The 20,900-nt window shown below is 60.0% G+C and overlaps 1 protein-coding gene across 1 annotated transcript in view; it reads right to left on the bottom strand.

The window, feature by feature from the left end:
• Nucleotides 1-6,888, bottom strand: part of CBFA2T3 (CBFA2/RUNX1 partner transcriptional co-repressor 3) — a 26,131-nt gene extending 19,243 nt beyond the window's left edge. The window contains exon 1 of the mRNA XM_083870450.1: nt 6,542-6,888. The gene's annotated coding sequence lies outside the window, so the exon portion shown is untranslated. The remainder of the gene's footprint in view (nt 1-6,541) is intronic.
• Between the last annotated feature and the right edge of the window lie 14,012 nt (nt 6,889-20,900).

Here is a 20,900-nt window from a genome sequence, read left to right as displayed (position 1 = left end):
CTGGCCGCCTGCCCCGTGCCAGCTGGGGGACAAACATTCAAATTTTCCCTCCCCAAATCCTACCACAACTCTGCTGTTTGCCCTTGCACTGGGAACACAATCCTCATGAATTTCCCTGCAAATTTCCCTGCCAGCCCCAGCCCTGCCTCTGTGTGTGTGTGTAATTACTGTGCCCAGCAGCTGCTTCCCTCTGCCACTGCCCTGTGCCCGGTGTATTACTCATCCTCTCCTGCTTCCCAGGGATTGGGAGAGTGGCAGCTCTGCCAGGCAGAGTCACCCAGCATGGCTGCTGCAGCTGTGCACAGCTGTGTGGCCACTGGATAGCCAGAGTGTGGCCATTGGATAGCCAGGGCATGGCCACTGGATAGCCAGAGCGTGGCCACTGGATAGCCAGAGTGTGGCCATTGGATAGCCAGAGCATGGCCACTGGATAGCCAGAGTGTGGCCACTGGATAGCCAGAGTGTGGCCACTGGGCAGCCAGAGCATGGCCCTGGTGTGGCTGAGGGATGGACACTGTGTGGGCACTGTGAGGGCACTGCATGGCCCTGGCACGGCCACTGCACAAGTGCTGCATGGCCACTGTGTGACCACTGCATGGCCAGTAAATGGTCACTGCATGGCCTCTGTGTGACCATTGCATGGCCAGTAAATGGTCATTGCATGGCCACTGTGTGACCATTGCATGGCCAGTAAATGGCCATTGCATGGCCAGTAAATGGTCATCAGATGGCCACTGAGTGACCTTTCCATAGGTAGTGAATGATCATCGCAAGGCCACTAAGTGACCATTCTATGGCCACTAAATGGCCACCACACGGTCCCCAAATGACCACTGCATGGTCACTGCACAGCCCAGCTCCACCCACTGATGGGGTCACAGCAGAATCCTGACCCAGCCCTTCCAGCCTCAGCTCCAGGTCTGCACCCCTCACTCCCAAGGGGCTCCCAGAGGGTCTGTGGTTCTCCAGGTCCTGCTGCCCTCATTCCCACAGGGATTTTTCCCCGGGAGCCCCGTGCAGGTGCCGTGGCCCCACTGGCACAGGAGCAGTGGAGGAAAATCCACCCCACAGCTGCACTCCCACCTCACCACACCCCGGCTTTGCATGGGTGGCACTGTCTGGGACATGCAAATGCCAGCACCACGTGTGCTTGGGGACCTGGACATGCACTTGGACATGGGAGTTTCCAGCACAGGTCGAGGCATTGTGGACCCCCAGCATCAGCCAGGCAGCCCAAGAGTGTTCCCAGAGTTCTGGGCTGCCAGGACAGGGCTCCTTTGGGATCAGGCCACTCTCTGGGAGAGCAGGGCCCTGCCCATGGGGGTGACAATGCTCCCAGCCCAGCCACCTGTGTCACACACTTTGAACACATCACAAAACCCTCCTGTGAACGCCCAGCTGGTGCTGTGCCATGAGCCTGGCAATGACCAAACCCCTCCCCTCCAACCTGCCAAACCCCTGCCACGAGTGTGTCACAGAGATCTGCCAGGTACTGCCACCACCTCTCCTTAATTCGGGCTGCAGCTGAAGGACACCATCAAACACCCCCTGCCCTGGCACCTCATGCCCCAGGAGCCACTGTCAGGCCGGGCAGGTGGCATTGTCACCCTAGGGGACATCAGTGGGGCAGAGCCACCGTGTCCCACCCCCCCCGGCAGCATTTGGGTGGCAAGGGCTGCTGCGTTCCCATTCCACACACGCAGCCTGTAATTTTGGTCTATTGAAGTCATAATTCACTACTGTGAAAATAAACATTTGTGTTAGCTGGCTTTATTCGGCGGGGTTGGGCTGAATGTTAATAATTCCCCGCCGGCGGCTCTGCTCGTGGCCCGGGATGTGGGGACAAAGCCCGGGCACCCTGGTCATGACTGTGGCCACCTCCTTCCAGGCTTTGGGCGAGTTCTCACCCTCCTTTGTGCCCTACCCATAGGATCCCCTGCATCCCCGAAGGAGATGGGGAAATAAGAGTCACTTTGTGATAATCCAGGGATAATGAGGCAGATAAACTGAATTTTTAGACAATATTTGGAGTCCAGCAGCCACTCAGAGCCTTCCCCTGCGTATCCCTGTCACTGGGTTTGTGCTGTTTTGTGGATGCTCCCACCACATCAAAGACACCCCGTGTCATCGCCGTGCAGGAGCCCCCCAGCCCCGGCTGTCCCCAGGGCTGTCCCCTCGGCTGTCCCCAGGGCTGTCCCCAGAGCTGTCCCCAGGGCTGTCTGTCCCCAGCACTGTCCCCATGGCTGTCCCCAGAGCTGTCCCCAGAGCTGTCCCCAGGGCTGTCCCCAGAGCTGTCCCCAGGGCTGTCTATCCCCAGCACTGTCCCCATGGCTGTCCCCATGGCTGTCCCCAGAGCTGTCCCCAGCTCTCTCCCCGCTGGGTGCAAGGGGCTGGTGCTTCCCCTCGGCATTTGCATCTTCCCAGCCTTTATCTTCCTCCCGGTCTCTGTATTGCTGCAATTACAGACACTTTAAAACACAATGATCTAGCTGTTAGCGTGATGGATGACAGAACCTTTCTGTCTGGTTTAAATCATTGCTGAGAGTGAGCAAACTTCCTCGGGTTAACCCTTTCCTGCCCCAAACCCGCTCCCAGCCGGGACTGCTCCATGGCCACCCATCCACCCCACGCCTGGGTGAGATAAAGGGGGGGATCTGGCATTCCTTCGGGAAAACATTCCCCCATCCCTCAGCTCCTTGAGGTCTGTGCTGTTGGGGCTCCCCGGGTGCCTGGGGACAGTGAATGGGACCCGCCCCGCCCCGGCAGAGCCGGTGGCCCCGCTCCGCTGCGGTGGGAAATTAACGGCTGGAGGGGAGATAAGCGCCTGCCAGAGCCCGATAGCCGGCTGGATCCATCCCAGCCCCGGGCTGGCAATCCTTCCCCCGGCAAATCTGGGGCAGGATGGGGCCCCAGCGCGTTCCCACCCGTGGGAGAGGGTGGAAACTCCTGTCCTGGCTCGGTGTGGGTCAGGATGGCGAGGTGAGCCTGGGCAGGGGATGAGCCGCACACACTGTGGTGACCCACACTCCCTTTGTTGTGGGGAGGTGGCATCATCTCCCACTGCCCTGTGTCCTGCCCAGTGCCCATCCGTGCCTGCCCACCCCATGGGTGTCACCATCACCTGTCCCTTGTGCTGATGGAGGGTCACGCCCTCCATCCCTGCTGGGGGAGTGGTTTGGAGGGTGCCCAGGAGCTGCCCCAGGGGAAGGGACACCCCAAGGCACAGCCTGGGGGAGAAGGGCAGCACTGAGGCCCTGGCATGGGGCCTGCCAGGAGATAACGTGCTCACTGAGGCCAGATGGAGGCAACCGGTACCAAAACCTCACAGGAAATGGTCACCCCCATGTGCCATCCGCACCCCATATCTGCCCCTGCACATGACCCCTGCCCGATATCAGGGCCACACATGTGGGCAGGGGCAACGTGGTGGGTGCTGGGCTCACCAAGGCACCCTTAGGTGCCCCCTCTTGGCTTTGCAGTGTTGGGGATGCTTTTCACACCTCAGTGGTGACCCAGTGCTCTCCCTGTGCCTCCCACTGGTGATGATGCACTGTCCCCTTCTCCTGCCTCTCCCAGAGCTCTGGCTGGGACAAGCCGATTGCTATTCCAGCTGCATCTCCTCTTCACAAGCCTCAGGCTTTTTAAAACAGCCCCAGGGTGCTTGGCCCTCTCCAGGCTGGGGGCTCAGGCCTGTCCCTCCCTGTGCCGGGTCCTGCCCCCGCCCGCTCTCAAGGGACCATGCAAAGGCACCGAGCCGTGCAGGCTCAGCCCTGGCCTGCCACAGGTTTCCTGTGCCACCCCCAGCGGCTCTGTCTGCCCGTCTGGCTTTTCTCAATCTCTATCCTTCCCCTCTCGGGGAGCAGAGCATCCCTGGGTACCTCCCTGAGTCCTCTCTGGACATGTGCCCTACAAGCAGAGCTTGGTGACAACGTGTGGCCAAATGCTCCCAACCTGCAGGGATGTAAAACCCTGTGGGGTCTGCAATTCCTGTTTGCTTGGGGCATCCCTGCAGGGACAGGGAGCTGCTGGGCTGGGAAGGGTCAGTGTGACTGCAGATGGTCCCAGCTGTAGATGCTGCCCTGGCTGCCAGCACGGCCCAAATCTCAGCGCCTAAATCCACCCCATCCCAAGCCCCGAGCACGGCAGCCAGGCTGCAGCCCCCGGCGCTCTTCCCTTGGCATTTCTCTTGCAGCAGGAGCCCTGGCGCTGGATTTTCCTGCACGTTAATCCATGGGGGAATGCAGGAGGGAGATAAGGGGCTGATGGGGAGCCAGCAGGGAAGACGCTCGCCTGCCCGCCGGCTATCGCCCTCCGCAGCTGCATCCGCCCGGCCCGGGGACATCTGCTCGGCAGGAAATGCCCTGCGCCAGCCTTTCCCAGGGAAGGGCCTTCGTTGGTGCCTGGTTTCCCTCCGTGACCACTCCTGGGGGTCCCCAGGCTCAGCCACCCTGCAGCCATCGGGCTGGAAGGAGCAGCCCCGCCGGTTGTTGAAGCAGATCCAGTGGCTTTGTGGCTTTCCCACAACTTCCACATAGAGAAGAAAAAAAAAAATATTTAAAAAGTGCGTCTCCCATTAAAAGAAAAAAAAAAAAAAAAAAAAAAAAAAAAAAAAAAAAAAAAAGTAAAATCCTGTTTTCCTTGCTGACAGATTCGTTCCTGCTTCGTGGCATTCAAAGGGAAACCACCCCCTACTGCTTATCATCCCTCTCACCCCGCGCTGCTGGCTCTGGAAAATCACCAGCTTGCCTTAAAAAATGGGAGACTGGAGGATACAGTGGTGTTCCTCTGGGTGCTTCAAGGTCTTGGGGCTGCTGGGGCCAGGTTTCCAGCTTTTCTTTGCCAGGGAGAGCCTGAGAAGTGTTTTAATTGCAAAGCAAAGATGACACCATGTGCTCCAGGGGTTGGGGTTTTGGGGTGCCTGGAGATGCTGCTGGCACCTCCATGGGAAGCCCTGCCAACCTCATCCTTGTCCAGCAGGAATTCACCAGGAGATGCTGAACAAAATCCCCTGAGCTGCCCTTGGGTCTGCAACAAGTTCACATTCCCCTTCTCCCACCCCAGCCTTGGGCCAAGCTCCTTCCTGGCCCTCCCCATCCCACAGGCCGCACTGCCTGCATTGTTCCCCATAATGATGGGAATTCAATTAGCAGGCACTGCACTTCCAACACCTCACTCACATCCCTGCAAAAATCAATGGGAGCTAGCAGGACGTGCTGTGAGCCTGCCTTCATTCTGGATGGAGAGCCAAGCCCTGGGGCTGCTTTCAGAACCTTCCCAGGCCCAAAATCCTCCAGCCTGGGGCCCTGTGTGGAGGTTGGTGCTGATTTGTGCCATCCCAGGCCATGCCATGGGGAGCATGGGAGGTCTGGGATTTGTTCTGAGCTCCAGATGTGCCACGGCAGCAGAGGACGTTGTGGCTGTCTCTGGCCACCTGCATCGTTTCCAAGTTCCCAGGCTAAAAGCAGGGCTTGTTATCAAGAGCAAAAAATGTGCCACCTCTGTTGTATTTCATTTCCCTTTCTCCACCTCTTCCCTGCCCGCTGTGCACCAGAGATAACAGCTCTCGGTGCCGAGGCTGGAGAGCGGGGCCGGCAACGGCCTCGCCAGCCCTATCGCCGCCTCGCCGGCCGCAAGGAAATCAGGAAGTTTGCAGAGATATTTGGCCAACAAAATAAACATTTCTGCTGCCAAAAGCCTAACGGGCAGCCCTGTGAGCCCGCAGCAATCTGCACGGCTCCCTGGCTGCAGCTTTCCGGAGCACTGTGCCCATCGAGCCCCTTATCGGTGTGCCCGTGCCTGGCATGTGCCAGCTCTGGGGACAGGGACCCCAGCACGGCTCCCCCAGCCATGCACAGCAGGTGCAGCACCCACAGTGCACCCAAAGCCTGGCCTTGTGCTGTCCCAGCTGTGTTCCTGGCCCAGGGGCAGGTGCTGGGGTGGGCAGGGGGCTGTGGGTGCAGCGCGGTGCTGGGGGAGCGGGGTGGGGAGTGAGGGGAAGCAGGGCACAGGGCCAGCATTGTTCACACCGGTGACTCAGCCCTGCTCTGCTTTCCTGCCCACACCGGGCACAGGCCCAGCAGAGCCCCCCAGAGCTGCCACAGCCCCTTGGCCTCGGTGCCTGGGGATGCTCCAGCGCTGGGATGTGGGATGCTCCATCCCCACGGAGACTCCGCACTGCAAACCATCAGCAGCACCTGGAGAGCCCATGGGGTCGGATGTGAGCTGCTGATCCCAGAATGAGCACAAACACCCAGCAAACACAGGATTGAAATGCTGGAAATAAAACATCCTCAGGGCTGATTGCTCCTTATGGAAAGGTTTAATTGCAGAGTGGGCTCACGACAGCGAGCCCATGGAGCCCCACGGTGCATCAGTCATGTCCCAGCTCCCCATCCCAAGGGGATGCACTGACTGGTGCCAGCCACGTGCCACCCTCGGGGAGCACCTGCCCTCCCAAGGCTGCATTTGGCACCGGAGTGACTCACCAGTGCCACAGCACATGGCACTGCCACCGCCACCTCCCTCCCACCGCTGCTCTCACCTTGCCTGGTCCTGCCCGAGGAGGGTCCCTGTCCGCTCTGGGGGGTCCCGAGGGGATGATGGCAGCACCCCAACTCTGCAATCCCCCCTGAGGCTGGTGCCGCCAGGCTGGTCCCTGCTGTGGGCAGGAGCTGTGGTGGGCAGGGGGATGCTGAGCTCCGGAGGGACTCGGGGTGTCCTGCCCGCCCAGGGCCACTCAAGTGACGGCCGGGCCCGCGGTGGCAGCGGAGCCGCGTCCCATGGCGAGGGGAAGGTGAACAGCTGCCGGGCAGTGATAATGCGGCGGGTGGGGGTGGCCGGGCAGCTGCGCCCGTGTCCTTCCCCAACAGGAACCATCTGTGACCAAGCCCAGCTCTGCCTTCCCTATCAGCCATTCCGGTCTGACTTTCCAACAACTTCCCCTTCGCGCCGGCCTCACTTCCTCACTGCGAGGGGCTGGCGTGGCACGGCAGGGCTGGCACGGCACGGCAGGGCACGGCTGTCCTGGTGCTCCTTGGGGCACGGCAGGGCACGGCATGGTTGCCCATTTGCAGCCTGGCACAAACACCAGGCTGACCCCCCCTTTGCCTGGGATCACCCACTGATATATCCCCTCTCCTGCCCTCCTCCCGGGGCCTTTAGCTGGCTCAGTCATTAGGAGGAATTGGAGAGAATTATATCAAGGATGAGGTGAGATATCTCAGAAGAGGCCCTTTCCCCAGGACATTTGTCCCAGGCGTTTATTCTTCGAGTTTCCAGGAGGGAAAGAGAAAGTACAAAGGAGGGGAGACAATTTATAGCCCCTCAGCTCAGAGGAGAGATAGCTGGACCACGGCCAATGGGGTCAAAGAAGGAAGGAAGGGTCACTCTGAGTGGTCAGGGAGTCCAGGGGGTCAGGAGGGAGAAACCATTTCCCTAGAGAATTACAACAATCCACAGGATGAGTTTTTCCCCATGCCCCAATCTGCAGCTGCAGCATCACCCTGACCTTTCATCACTTGGGGTGACCCCACCCTGTGCAGCCACCCCTGCACCCCCCAGCCAGGCCCCTCAGCGTTTGGGCTCCCCAAGAGCTGCCAGCGAGAGAGAAACGATTTGTTAGAAACCCGAAAGGCGGCTCTGGGCTGCAGGTGGGAGGGAGGAAACGTGTCCTAAAAATACAGCAGCGCCTGCACGGTCCCCGAAGGTGGCTGAGCAGATGGCGTGTCTCGGCGGCCACCTGGGCTCCCGCAGATGGTACCCGGGGCTCCCCGCCTTGTGCCCCCCGCCCTGGCCTCGGGGGGGTTAGCAGGGGATGGGTGGAAGTGGGTAGGAAGGTACTGGAGTGTGGGGTGTGGGGGAAAAGCCGGGTGTCACCAGCCGGGTCTCTGCCCTCTGAGCCCCAGGGGACACCGAGCACGGTCTGGGTGCTGCAGGGAGATGAGGGGAAGCCCCAGCTCAGGGTTGATGTGCTGGGGAAAGGATCACAAGCTACAAACCACAGCCTGACCCTTCCAGAAGTGCATGTTTGGGGAGAGATGTCACAGCTGTCCCCAGCACAGTTCTGCCCTGATCCCACATCCTGCATCCCAGCAATGCTGGGACACACCAGCTCCGTTCTGGAGATGCCCCAGCAGCACAGGCACAGCAGTCTGAGCGTGGACTGAGGGCCAGCAGAGGTTTCAGCAGGGTTTCCAGCTGTGTTTCACACTCCGGCTTCTTCCTCTTTCCTTTCTGGTCGGCCCAGGTGGGGTCTGTGTCATCACTCGGGGTTTTGCCAAACTGCCCCTTGGCCAGGGCCAGGCTCATCATGGGACACACAGAGTGGCCATTCTGGGGAGTGTCCCAGTCAAAACAAGAGGGTTTCAGGCCCAGCCAGGAAAATCCCACCCAGCTGCGGGCCCGTGTCCCCGTGTCACCCTGGCGGGAGGGTTTTGTGCGCCAGGAAACAGAGAGAGCACCTGCCTGGGCAGCTGCAGGCACCGGGAGTGCAGCCTGGGGGAGAGCCCTGAGCTGTGCCCAGAGTGCAGGGAACCCCCGGGCTCTGCCTGGGCAGAGGGGGAACCCCCAGCATGCAGAGTTCTGACTCACCCAGAGAGGGAAACCCCTGCCATCCTGGTGAGGGGAAACATCTGAGCTCTCCCAAGACAGAGAGGAAGCCCTGGGGGTGGATGGAGGGCCCACCCTGGCATGGGGGAACCCCTGTCCCGTCATGGGTGACCCCTCCAGCCCACAGCCCAGGACCCCTCCAGTGCTCCTGGCCACTTTCTCTCTGACTCAGAGCTGCTCTTGCTGCTGAGCAGAAACTTCCCCCTGCTAAAGGAGAAGCACCCACCGTCCCCACACTCACTGCAGGGTGGGGGAAAGAGGTCAGAAAGCCCTGGGGGGGGTTGGTCGAGGTCTTGCACCTTCACATGCAGTGGCACGGCACAGGATGACCCTGGATGGCACAGCATGGCACAGGATGGCACTGGATGGCACTGGATGGCCCTGGATGGCACTGGGTGGCACTGGATGGCACTGGATGGCACTGGGTGGCACTGGGTGGCACAGCATGGCACAGGATGGCACTGGATGGCACAGGATGGCACTGGATGGCACAGCATGGCACAGCATGGCACTGGATGGCACAGGATGGCACTGGATGGCACAGCATGGCACAGCATGGCACAGGATGGCCCAGAACGCTTCCCCAGCCCTGGAAATGCCCCTGCTCATGCCTGCAGTGCCCCACCGCCTTCCCCTTTCCATTTAAAAGCGATGGCTGGGGGAACAAGGGGGGAAAAGGAAGCAGCAGCAACAACCGGTGAGCAAAACATCACCCGCAGCTGCCGGAACCAAACCGTGACCGTCACCTCCAAAAAGGGGGCTGGGATAGGGGCACGACCCCAGCCTGGGGTTGGGATGGGGATTTTATACATCGGGGTTTAAATCTGCCTCTTCCAGCGCAGGGAAAGGAGGATGCAGGAGCAAAGCAGGAGCTGGGAATGGGAAAGAGAGCGATGGCCAAGGCAGGGAGGTGGGAGCTGCCGAGAGTTCACAGGGAACACAAAGACAAATTCTTTAAGAAAAAAAAAAAAAAATCAAAGGGATGTGGAGAGGGAGATAAGAGGGAAGACAGAGCAGGGAGACGGAGGGAGCGGAGAGGACGCGGGCAGAGGGAGGCAGGCGGCGCGGGGAGGCGAAGCGGGAGCCGGGGGAGCTGTCTGGCGCATCCCTATCGCCTCTCTCCATCGCGGGAGCCCAACCTCAAGTAGTTTTTCACTGAGATTGGAGTGATCAGGTAGGGCTGCCCTCGGCGGCAGCTGCGGGGCTGTGAATAAGCACCTGCTTATCTCTGCCCAGCGGCTGTGCGCGGCTGCAGATTGCGGGGGGACGGGAGCTGCCTGCCGGCTGCGATTTCCATATCAGCGCCCTGCAGCCGCCTGCGCCAAATAAACACAACAGCCCCACGGACAAAAGGTTAATTATCAATTTTCAGAAAGAGAGAGAGAGGGGAGGGGGAGAGGGGAGAGCGGCGGCCGGCGGCAGCCGGGGGGACACGCAGCCGGGCCCTGGCGGGGTGAGGGGCTCTGTGCCCCGGGAACAGCCACCCTGAGCATCCCTGGGGCTCTGCCCGCACCGCCGGGCACCGGGGATAGGGGTGGGGATGGGGATGGGGATGATGGGGATGGGATGGGATGGGGATGGGGATGGAAATGAGGACGGGATGGGATGAGGACAGGGATGGGGATGGGGATTGGGATGGGGATGGGGATTGGGATGGGGATGGGATGGGATGGGGATGGGAACGGAGATGGGGTGGGATGAGGACAGGGATGAGGATGGGGATGGAAATGGGGATGATGAAGGAAATGGGAATGGGACAGAGATGAGAATGAGAGCAGATATCGGGATGGGGGCAGTGACAGGGATAGGGATGGGGATGAGGACGGGGATGGGGATAGGGTTGGGGACAGTGGTAGGGATGGGGACAGATACCGAGACGAGGACAGAGGTGAGGAAGGGGACAGGGATGGGTCTGTACATACACAGGAGCAGTGGGATTGGGGGCAAGACACAGGAGAAAGAAAAACAACCCCTGCCAGTACTCCGGTTCAACCCTGGCTGGGCAGAGGCCAGACTGGAAGAAGGCACATTCTCCTCTTCCTCTTCCTCCTCTTCCTCCTCCTCCTGGGCATGCAAGGCTCTGCTGGCTCCACTTCCCACACCCACAATTCTGTATTCAACAGCTTTCTCCTCTTATCAAAGTGACCGTGAGCTCCCAGCTCAGCTCAGCCCCGGGGCCCAAGGAGGGACAGGGAGGGAAGAGGAGCCCCGATGGCCCCAGCCCAGGGGAAGGAAGGGCTGGGTGGGTGGTGGCATCACCCTGCTGTAGCTCAGACCACATGAAGCCATCAGGGATCCTCAGAGGCTGTTGATCCCTGTGCTTGGGGTCAGGGCTTTTCCCTCTCTCCTGACACTGAGGAGTTGTTAAATATTGGCAGAGGGTGCTGGTGTTTCCCTGGTGTCACCCAGCCTGTCCCCCACATTCACTCAGAGCTGCAAATCTTTTCTTCTGGTGCAGCCATCCCTTCTCTGGGATGGTTGTCCCACTCCCAGCACAGCCTGGCCAGGGAGCACTGCCCTGAGTGTGCCCACAATGCCCCCCAGCTCCCACAGAACCCACAGGAGCCTCACGGGGCAGCAGCCACACGGCCGGCAAGCCTCGAGCCCACACGGCACCAGATTTAGCCACAGACAGACTCCTAAAAATAGCCAAGAGCTGGGAGGCTGCAGAGCTGCATCTGCTGCCACAGGGAGCAGAATCAGAGCTCATCCCGTGGGAATGGGGTGCACGGGGCTGGGATGGAGGGATGGATGGATGGAGGGATGGATGGATGGATGGATGGATGGATGGATGGATGGATGGATGGAGGGATGGATGGATGGATGGATGGATGGAGGGAGGGATGGATGGATAGATGGAGGATGGATGGATGGAGGGATGGATGGATGGATGGATGGATGGATGGATGGATGGATGGATGGATGGATGAAGCTGGGGTGGATGGAGCTGGGATGGATGGATGGATAGAGCTGGGATGGATGGAGCTGGGCTGCACAGAACTGGGCTGCACAGAACTGGCCCCAGCATAATTTGGCTTGAGGAAGGTTTGGAACCACCAGCCTGGAAGGATCCAGCCACCCCTGTGCCAGCCTGATGCCAGGGCCAGGAGGGCACTGGGGTGGAGATGAGATGCTCTTGGTGCTGAGATGCTCCTAATCCACTGGGGGAATGAGATGTGCAGCTGTGGATAAGAATAATGAGAGTTGATAATGTTTAACACCTTTAATGCAGGCGGGGCTCTGCAGCTCCTGTCTGAGGGGTGCAAGGAGATAGATGGGTGTCCCTGGGGGGTTTGGGGGAGAAGCTGGGCACAGAGCCAGGACCCACAGAGCTCTGCTGCCTGCCTGTGAGCTCTGCTGTGGCCCCAAGCTGCCCCTCATCCCAAGAGGGGCCTGACCTCCAGCTGATAAAACAGGCTAAAAATACCAGGATAAATATGAGGGAATGCAGGCGGGGTGTGAGCATCCCGGGCTGGAGCAGCCAGCCCCCCCTCCAGCCTTGCCCAACCCCCCCAACATAACCCCAGCCCAAAATACTAACCCGGGGCCCATCTGGTGTCCAACTGATGAGCACAGATGTGTTTGGGATTTCCGAGCCGGCTGGCAGCCGTTCAGACCTGTCGCAAGCTGCACCTGCTGCAGGATATTTTCCCTTCTGGATTTAATCCCCATCTCCCCCAGCAGCCCCAGGCGCCCCCCGGGGCTGGGTGGGCAGAAGGAGACCCCCCCCCCTCAGGTGATGACCTTCCCGACCCATGCTCATCCCTGCCATAAATATGGATGTGGGAGCAGGAGAAGGGGGAGTTAAATGCCCAAGAGGGGTCGTGGGGTGCCCAAATCTCAATGCCTGGGGGAGGGAAGGCTTGGTGTCACAGCCAGCCTCCCCCAGGATGGATTTCCCCACCTCTGGGTGGTTTTGGGAAGGTCAAAGGATTTCTGGGAGCATCCCCAGCTACAGAGACCTGAGCCTTTCATTGCAGGCACTGAGCCCAAGGGATGCTGTGGGGTTTGGAAACCATCCAGTGCCTTTCCCAGCCCCCCACCCATCGCCCCCCCAGTTAACACACCCCTCTCATGTTTTAACAAGGCTCTCCCAGCTCAGATGTTGACCCCTGTGATGCTCGCGGAGCCTGCGGAGGGAATAAACAGCAAATCCCCTTTTAAATGAAGGGCTCGCCGAGGGATTAGGAGTGAAGGGGTGGCCTGTCCCCCCCGTGTCCCCCCTCCCCCGGGGGCTGCCTGTGCAGATATTCTGGGCAGGAGAGGCCTCGTCTGTCCGTCTGGCCCGTCTGAAGTGGTCCTGGGCGATAGGGAGTGATTAGGATTAGACACATCCAGGATGAGAGTTTTTTCACCAGCCAGGGATGATAATGGGACCCATGGGGAGGATTAGGGTCCCGTCTCTCCAAGAGAGAAGCCATCTGTGTGTCCGTCTCCTGCCGCCTCTGCTGCCCCAGCGTGTCCAGCCGGGCTCTCCCTTGTCCCCGCTGGCTGCTGGGATGGCAGCACTGAGCTGCTGCTCCCAGTGAGCCTGGAACTCCTGCCCCATCCCCACCGGGATCTTGTGGCAACAAGGGATCCTGGGCGTCCGGGGTCGCCAAAGTGCAGTCCTGCAATGGGCACAGCAGCCAGCACCAAGCATCCCTGGGAACGCAGTATCCCTCTATCCCTGGGTACCCAGCATCCCTGCACATCCCTGGATACCCAGTATCCCTGTATCCCTGAGAATCCTGCATCCCTGGGGTACCCTGCATCCCTGGGAACACAGCATCCCTGCACATCCCTGGGAATCCAGTATCCCTGTATCCCTGGGAACACAGCATCCCTGTATTCCTGGGTACCAAGTATCCCTTCATCCCTGGGAACCCAGAATTCATGGGGTATCCTGCATCCGTGGGGTACCCAGCATCCCTTCATCCCTGGGAATCCAGCATCCCTGTATCCCTGGGTACCCAGCATCCCTGCACATCTCTGGATACCCAGTATTCCTTCATCCCTGGGAATCCAGCATCCCTGGGAATCCTGCATCTCTGCATCCCTGTGAACACAGCATCCCTGAGTGCCCAGCATCCCTGCACATCCCTGGGGTATCCAGCATCCCTGGGATTCTCAGCATCCCTGCACATCCCCGGGGCACTCATCATTCCTGCACCCCTGGGGAATTCAGGAATCCCCCTGACATACCCTGGCTTGGGGCCACCCCACACACCCCCTCAGGATTCTGCCGAGGGGACAGGATGACACATCCCTGTGAGCTCAACTCGAGGCTTTGCCATCCCTTGACCTCCCCATCCCTGGAGCCAGACGGGGAGGGGAGTGCTGAGAACCGGCCCGTTCCCACCGCCCGGCATCCATCCCGCTCCCTCGGGGTGGCATTTTTCCCTGCTGAAGTCAGAGACACCCGGCAGAACCCTCAGCTCCTGCCAAGCACAAACATTTCCTATTTGGGATGTTCATGCCACAGCCTCGGCCGTGACGCTGTCCTGGCCAGAGGATCCCAGGGAAGGCTGGAGGGTCCCAGGGAAGGCCAGAAAATCCCAGAGAAGGCTGGAGGATCCCAGGGAAGGCTGGAGGATCCCAGGGAAGGCTGGAGGATCCCAGGGAAGGCCAGAGGATCCCAGGGAAGGCCAGAAAATCCCAGGGAAGGCTGGAGGATCCCAGGGAAGGCTGGAGGATCCCAGGGAAGGCCAGAAAATCCCAGGGAAGGCTGGAGGATCCCAGGGAAGGCTGGAGGATCCCAGGGAAGGCCAGAGGATCCCAGGGAAGGCTGGAGCTGCTGTGCCTGCTGTAATTATGGAGAGAGAGAGAGAGAGAGAGAGGGAAAGAGAGAGAGTGGCATTTTGAAGTTTGGATAAAACCTTAATTGAAGTCTTGGCTGGTGTTAATTATATTAAAGGCAGAGTGAGCGATGGGCTTTTTATTAGTTAATGAGGATTTTCATTTTCCGGCGCAGGAGCCCTTTGATGTTTCCAGGACTAATGGCTGTTAAATTCAACTTATTCGCTTTGCCAGTGCTGGAGGGTGATGGGGGGCAGGGGCTGCTCCAGTCACGGTGCCCAAAGCTCTGGGAGCCACCAGCCACTGTGGAGAGAGGACGAGGATTCTCCCATCACATCCCACTAGGGTTCTGTGAGAACAAAGATTTGTGGCCATCCAGGGTGGGAGATGGGCTGTTCAGACATCCCCCAGCATCCCATGGATACTCAGCATCCTCGGACATCCCTGGGGCACTCACCACCCCCAGGCCATCCCACGTCCATCCAGCCAGTCCTGCTCTCCACACGGATTTTTCCAGACTTATCTCCAAACCCCCGTGCCAGGCTCGCCTCCCTCCTCCCTCAATTAGCATTTATTACGATTATTTTGCATTCATTACTCGCCGAGCCAGAGCTCTACCCCATCTGAAATCATGTGCAAAATTCCCTCTGCATCACTTTCCCCACCCTGGCAGGGAAGGGCTGCACAGTTTGCAGTGAATATTCCGGGCTTGGGGAGCACCATCGGTGCTGGTCCCACGGCTGCTCCCCAGCTGGATGATTTGCAGCATTAATCAAGACCCAGAGTATTTTGCATTCCAAATGCTGGCAGAGGGAAGAGCCAGGCAGGAATCTGGGCTTTGGGGGAATATTCAGGAAGAAAAAATGGGTTTGTCCTCAGCCTCACCTGGGCCCACAGCGGGTTCTGGGGTGGAAACTCTGGTGGGTTTCTCCCCACATGGCACAACCCCAGCAGTTATTTAAGGAGGTTTTGGGATGCCCAGTGGGGCAGAATGGGGTGGGATGAGGGGTTGGTGGCAGTGGGCACACTGACAGCAGTTTGAGGGGCTGAGGGGGGGGTCCCCCAAGGCTGGTGAGGAGCGGTTCCTCCCCCCAGACCCCCCAAACGGCATCTCAGCCCCTCCTGGGGGTCCACTCTGTGTGTGGCTGCCGTGGGGCAGGAGGGGAGGGCGGGGAGGGCTCTTTCCTGGTAATTACCCCTCGTCCTTCCCAGGCAGGCTCATGCAGGGAGCCCGAGGGGGGGGACACAGCTTAAGCTATCAATGGTCCTGCCTTGATGGGAATAAAATATGCACTGAAAGACATGAAAATGGAGTAAATAAAAGAGATAAAAATGGAACGATCAAGCCAGCAACTTCTCCTCCTCTGATTAAAAAGAGGGAGTGGAGGGGGGGGAGAGGGGATGCGCTGAGCCCTTGAAGAGGCAGCTGCTGCCGCAGCCGCAGCCCTGATAAAGGGGCTGAGCAGCCTGTTTGGGAGAGATAAAGTGAAGTCCCAGCGTTTCCTGTCCTCAATCCAAGCCTCACCATCAATATTAATACAGCCTGACAAACTGGCGTTTAAGATAGAATAAATATAGACTGGTGCTGCTATTACCTAGACCTTATTAATCTGCTTGGAGGCATTTAAATGCCGTTAAAAATATGGAGTTTACTCGCCGGCACTTCAATAGCTTTACAATCCATCAGCGTTTTGTTTTCCACCCTCCTCCTCCCCTTCCCGACGTGCTGGCTCTGGGTGCCCACTGACCTGTGCTGCTCTGGGCTGGGAGAGAGGAGCCAAGGGGGGAACTGAGGTGGGAGCTTGGCTGAAGGATGAGGATGATGATGATGATGATGATGATGATGATGGATGGGAGCTCAGCCCAGGGCACAAACCCCTTGGAGATGGCGAGTGGAGCATCCCAGGACTGGAGAGCCAGAACTCTCATGTCCAGGTGATGGGAAATTCACCTGTGTGCTCTTCACCAGGAGAAACTCAGGGCTCCAAGGTGCCCAGCCAGGGAAGCAGCCCCTCCTGGAGCCCTGGAGGGATGGACAGGCACCCAGCAGGTCCCCATCCTGCTCCTGGCAGCACGGACTGGGCTGCCATATGTTGTAGCATCCAAATCCTCTTCCCTGCCAGCCCCGGGCCAGGGACACTGCTCAGCCCCCAGAACTCCTCCCTAACTCAGCATCCACAGGGTGGTAGGAGCAGCTCTGGATTCAGGAGTGCCAGGAGCAGGGCAGGGCCACCACGGTATGGAAATGAACCCCTGTGTGTGCCAGGGTGCAAGGGGGACCCTGGTGTGGGGCAGGACCCTTGGGTGCCAGGGACATGGCAGGGTGTGGGGCAGGACACACAGGTGCCAGGCACACGGCAGGGACATCCCTGTGTGTGACCAATGGCATGGCAGTGAAACTCCAGTGTGGGAATGGATCCATGGGTGCCATGGACATGGCAGGGTACGGGGCAGGATTGATGGGTGCCAGGCACATACCAGGGTGTGGGGCAGGACCCCTGGGTGCCAGGCACATACCAGGGTGTAGGGCAGGACCCCTGGGCGCCAGGCACACGGCAGGGCCACCAGGCACACGGCAGGGCCACCACCCGCTGCGGTGGCGGGCGCAGATGGGGCGTGCGGGGCAGCGGCGGCGGGAGCGGCGCTCATTAGACGTGTATTATTCATCGGCAGCTTCTGTCGCCTGCCATCTGCTCCGGCTGCGCGGCGGGCGGGCGGCAGCAGCACAACGGGGCTGTGCGGCCCCGCTCCGCCTGTCACACCTGGGCCGCCACCGCAGCGGGGCTGGCACCCCGGGAGGGCGGGCAGGGCGCGGGATGTCCCCCCTGCTGTCCCCCGGGGTGATGCTGCGCCTCGAGGCAGGAAAAGGGAAAAGAGATTGCACGGCCCGGGTCCTGCCATGGGTTCCCCGGGTCATTCCCAATCCCGAGGCGGCTCTGAGCTGCTCCCCAGATCTGGAGATGGGCCGTGAATCCTCGCCCAGAGCAGGATGTTCCTCCCTTGGAGCAGCCAAGCTCATCCTGTATCCAGGCAACACCTTCATTCCCCTCACCTTTTAATTAAAGCACTTGATGAAGTTTCTAATGAGAGCGTGGCAGCCCCGTGGGCTCTCCGGGGGTGCTGCCCGTGCAGGAGGTGAGGCCCCAGCACGGGGGATGTGCACTGTCCCACTGCCCCATTTCTGCCCCTCCACCTCAGCCCACGGCTCACTCACCCCACAGCCCAGCCGGGAGCTCTGCACTGATAATTGCCGGGTTTAATTACTTGGCAGCCAAATGACCTTTTGCATCTTCCAGCGAGGCCATGAAACGTCTCCCTGAGTGGGAACAGTGGGAATGGGACAGGGCTACAGCTTCACCCCAACAGGGTGAAAACAGGACCAAGGTGTCCAGGGGCAGGATGATGTCCCTGGGGAGAGCTGGGAACTGCTGTCCACGGCCTGGGAAGGAGCAATCCTGGGGCAGAGCTGGTCCTGGGAGCCCCATCCCAGCACAGGGTGCAGCATCCAGGACATGGAGCATCCCTGCTGCCTCTGGAGCAGCCTCATCCCTTCTCCTTCCCTTTTCTCCTGGAAATTAAGGCCCCACAGCTCAGCAGAGGCTGGGCACAGCCCCTGCCTGCACCTCTCTCAGTGTTCTCTGCCTTCTCCCCTCCCTCCCGTGGAAAGGAGCCCTTCTCCTGGTGATAATTACGGAAAAGTTCAGTGCTGAGAGAGGGCGGGGGGGGGGGGGGAGGGATGTATTAAAATGCATGCGCACAGCTTGGGCCTCGCAGCAGATGTTGGCATAATTAGAGAGGAAAAAATTATGAAATTAATTTGTGGTTCAATGTAAATTTTGGCGTTTGGGGGGAAAGCTGGCGCGTGCTCCCGGGCTGCCACTGGGACCTGCTGGGGGTCTGGGGGAGCTCTGAGCCTGGAGAGGGGGATGAGGGATGGGCAGTGCCTGGTCTCAGTGAGGAGGGGGTTTGGCAGTGCCTGTCCTCAGTGAGGAGGGGGTTTGGCAGTGCCTGTCCTCAGTGAGGAGGGGGTTTGGCAGTGCCTGCCCTCAGTGAGGAGGGGGTTTGGCAGTGCCTGGTCTCAGTGAGGAGGGGGTTTGGCAGTGCCTGGTCTCAGTGAGGAGGGGGTTTGGCAGTGCCTGGTCTCAGTGAGGAGGGGGTTTGGCAGTGCCTGTCCTCAGTGAGGAGGGGGTTTGGCAGTGCCTGTCCTCAGTGAGGAGGGGGTTTGGCAGTGCCTGCCCTCAGTGAGGAGGGGGTTTGGCAGTGCCTGTCCTCAGTGAGGAGGGGGTTTGGCAGTGCCTGGTCTCAGTGAGGAGGGGGTTTGGCAGTGCTGCAGCCCAGCTCTGTCACAATAGAGAGGTGGGCACAACCTGGCCAGGTGGTGACCAGCCCAAGGAAGTGGACCAGGCCAGAGGAGATGGATCACCAGCCCAAGGAGAGGGAGCAGCAGCCTGGGAAGCTGGGCCACCACCCTGGGGAGGTGAACTGCCATTCCCTACAGTGGGTAGGAAAAATAAAAAGCAGGGTCCAGCAATGGCTGTGGTCTGGAGTTTCTGCTGACCTCCATAAATATATGTTTGTTAATACACTCAGTGTCACAAACAGCCTGGGGACTCTTCCCTTTTGGGGAACACTGTTGGGATCATCCTTTAGGGGGACACACCTTGAGGTGTGCCAGGACCATCCTCGTACACAGTGCTGACATTCCCAGACCACGCTGGAGCCAGACAAAGCTTTGCTTTCCCCACTCAGCTTTTCCCATCCCCTTTTCCCTTGGGAGGTGAAGAGGAATTAATATCTGTCACCTCCCCCTGGCCCTCCCCAGCCTCCCCTGCCCCCGGGGAGAGGTGCAGGCTCAGGTTTAAGCACCCATTGATCAGCACATCCTCCAGCCGTGCCAGGGCTGGCTCTGCCATTCCTGGAGGGTGAGGGATGTCCCATGTTGGGTGGGCACAACCTGCCACCACCACCTGGGAAATCGGGGTCAGCCCCAGGGCCCAGGGCTGTGCCTGGCTGGGCAGAGGGGGCAGAGGGGGCTCTGTGCTGGACCTTGTATCCCCACCTCTGCAGGTGACATTGATTCAGGGGACCCTGAATTTGTGCTGCTGAAGGAGAGGAGGAGCTGCAGGAGGCGGGTCAATGGGGATGGGTCAAAGCTGAGGCCAAGGAAGTGTGTCCAACTCATAACCTCCAAAACTCAATGTGCCCCCCAAAACACACTCCCAGACCATGGGAGAGCCCCCAGCATGGCCCTGAGCACCCCTGGAAATTCTGGGGCTTGCAACTTCCCAGCTCCGTGGTGCCAGTTCCCCTGGGCAGCCCAAATCACCCAGGGAGGGGCATGAACAGCTCCCATGGGTGCCAGGCCCTGGCACCTGTCCCTTCACCAGGGCTGCCCCTGCAGCCTGGGAGTCATTCCCACATCCCAGTGAACCTGGGGAATAAGTGGAGGTGCATCCTTAGGATTCAGGGATGCTGTTGGTGTGGACAGGGATGGTGGGGTGAGAGGAGAGGGGGTGCAGCAGCACTGGGATGCTCTGGGCATCACTGACTGGGAGAGGTGGGATGGGGGGAGCCCGGCAGAGTCGCCCTGCCTGGTGCCCCGCGTGCTCCTGGTGTGATCCCATCTGGCTCCATCTGCTCCTGCCCAGGCCCCAATGTGGGTCGTGGCGAGCACGGGTGACACACCGCGGAGCAGCTGATCCCCCCGGGCTGTGCGGGCCGGGATTACCCAGCTGCTGCCGAGCTGGCAACGGGGAGCGTCTCCTCCGAAAGGTTCCCTTCCAGGGGATTACGGATAATGCATCTGGAGCAGCACTCGCTCATCCAGGTTGGTGATTTATCTGAAAATCAAATTCCAGTAATCTCGCCTGCCATCTGGCCCCCGCGGACACGCGGCCGGCCCGGCGGGCGGGTGGGAGCAGAGGGAGGGTCGGGCCGGGGGGCTCCGTGTCCCCCCTCCCCGAGCATCCCCCGAGGGGAGGACACGGCCGGCTGGGGCTCCCTGGGGTGGTGAGAGGCCCTGGGAAAGGAGGTGCCCCAGGAAGCGTTTTTGGGAGGGTGCGGAGAGCAAGGATGTGGGCAGGGCATGGAGAACTCAGCCCCACGCAGGGATGTCCCCGTGTCCCTGTCCCCGCACATCCCTGGGTACCACGATGAGGGCAGGACCCGGAGAGCTCAGATTCCCCTGTCCCCGCACATCCCTGGGTGCCACAATGAGGGCAGGACCCGGAGAGCTCAGACCCGTGTGGGGACATTCCCGCACATCCCTGGGTACCACGATTAGGGCAAGAACGGGAGAGCTCAAACCCCTGCAGGGACATTCCCCTGTCCCCACACACCCCTGGGTACCACGATGAGGGCAGGACCTGGAGAGCTCAGGTTCCCCTGTCCCCACACACCCCTGGGTGCCCCAATGAGGGCCCGGAGAGCTCAAACCCCTCTAGGGATATCCCCCTGTCCCCACACACCCCTGGGTACCACAATGAGGACCCAGAGAGCTCAGATTCCCCTGTCCC

The sequence above is a fragment of the Zosterops lateralis genome (assembly GCF_965231275.1).
Source record: "Zosterops lateralis genome assembly, chromosome: 12".
In the NCBI taxonomy this organism is placed as follows: Eukaryota; Metazoa; Chordata; class Aves; order Passeriformes; family Zosteropidae; genus Zosterops; species Zosterops lateralis.
This window is presented reverse-complemented; position numbering and strand designations above follow the sequence as displayed.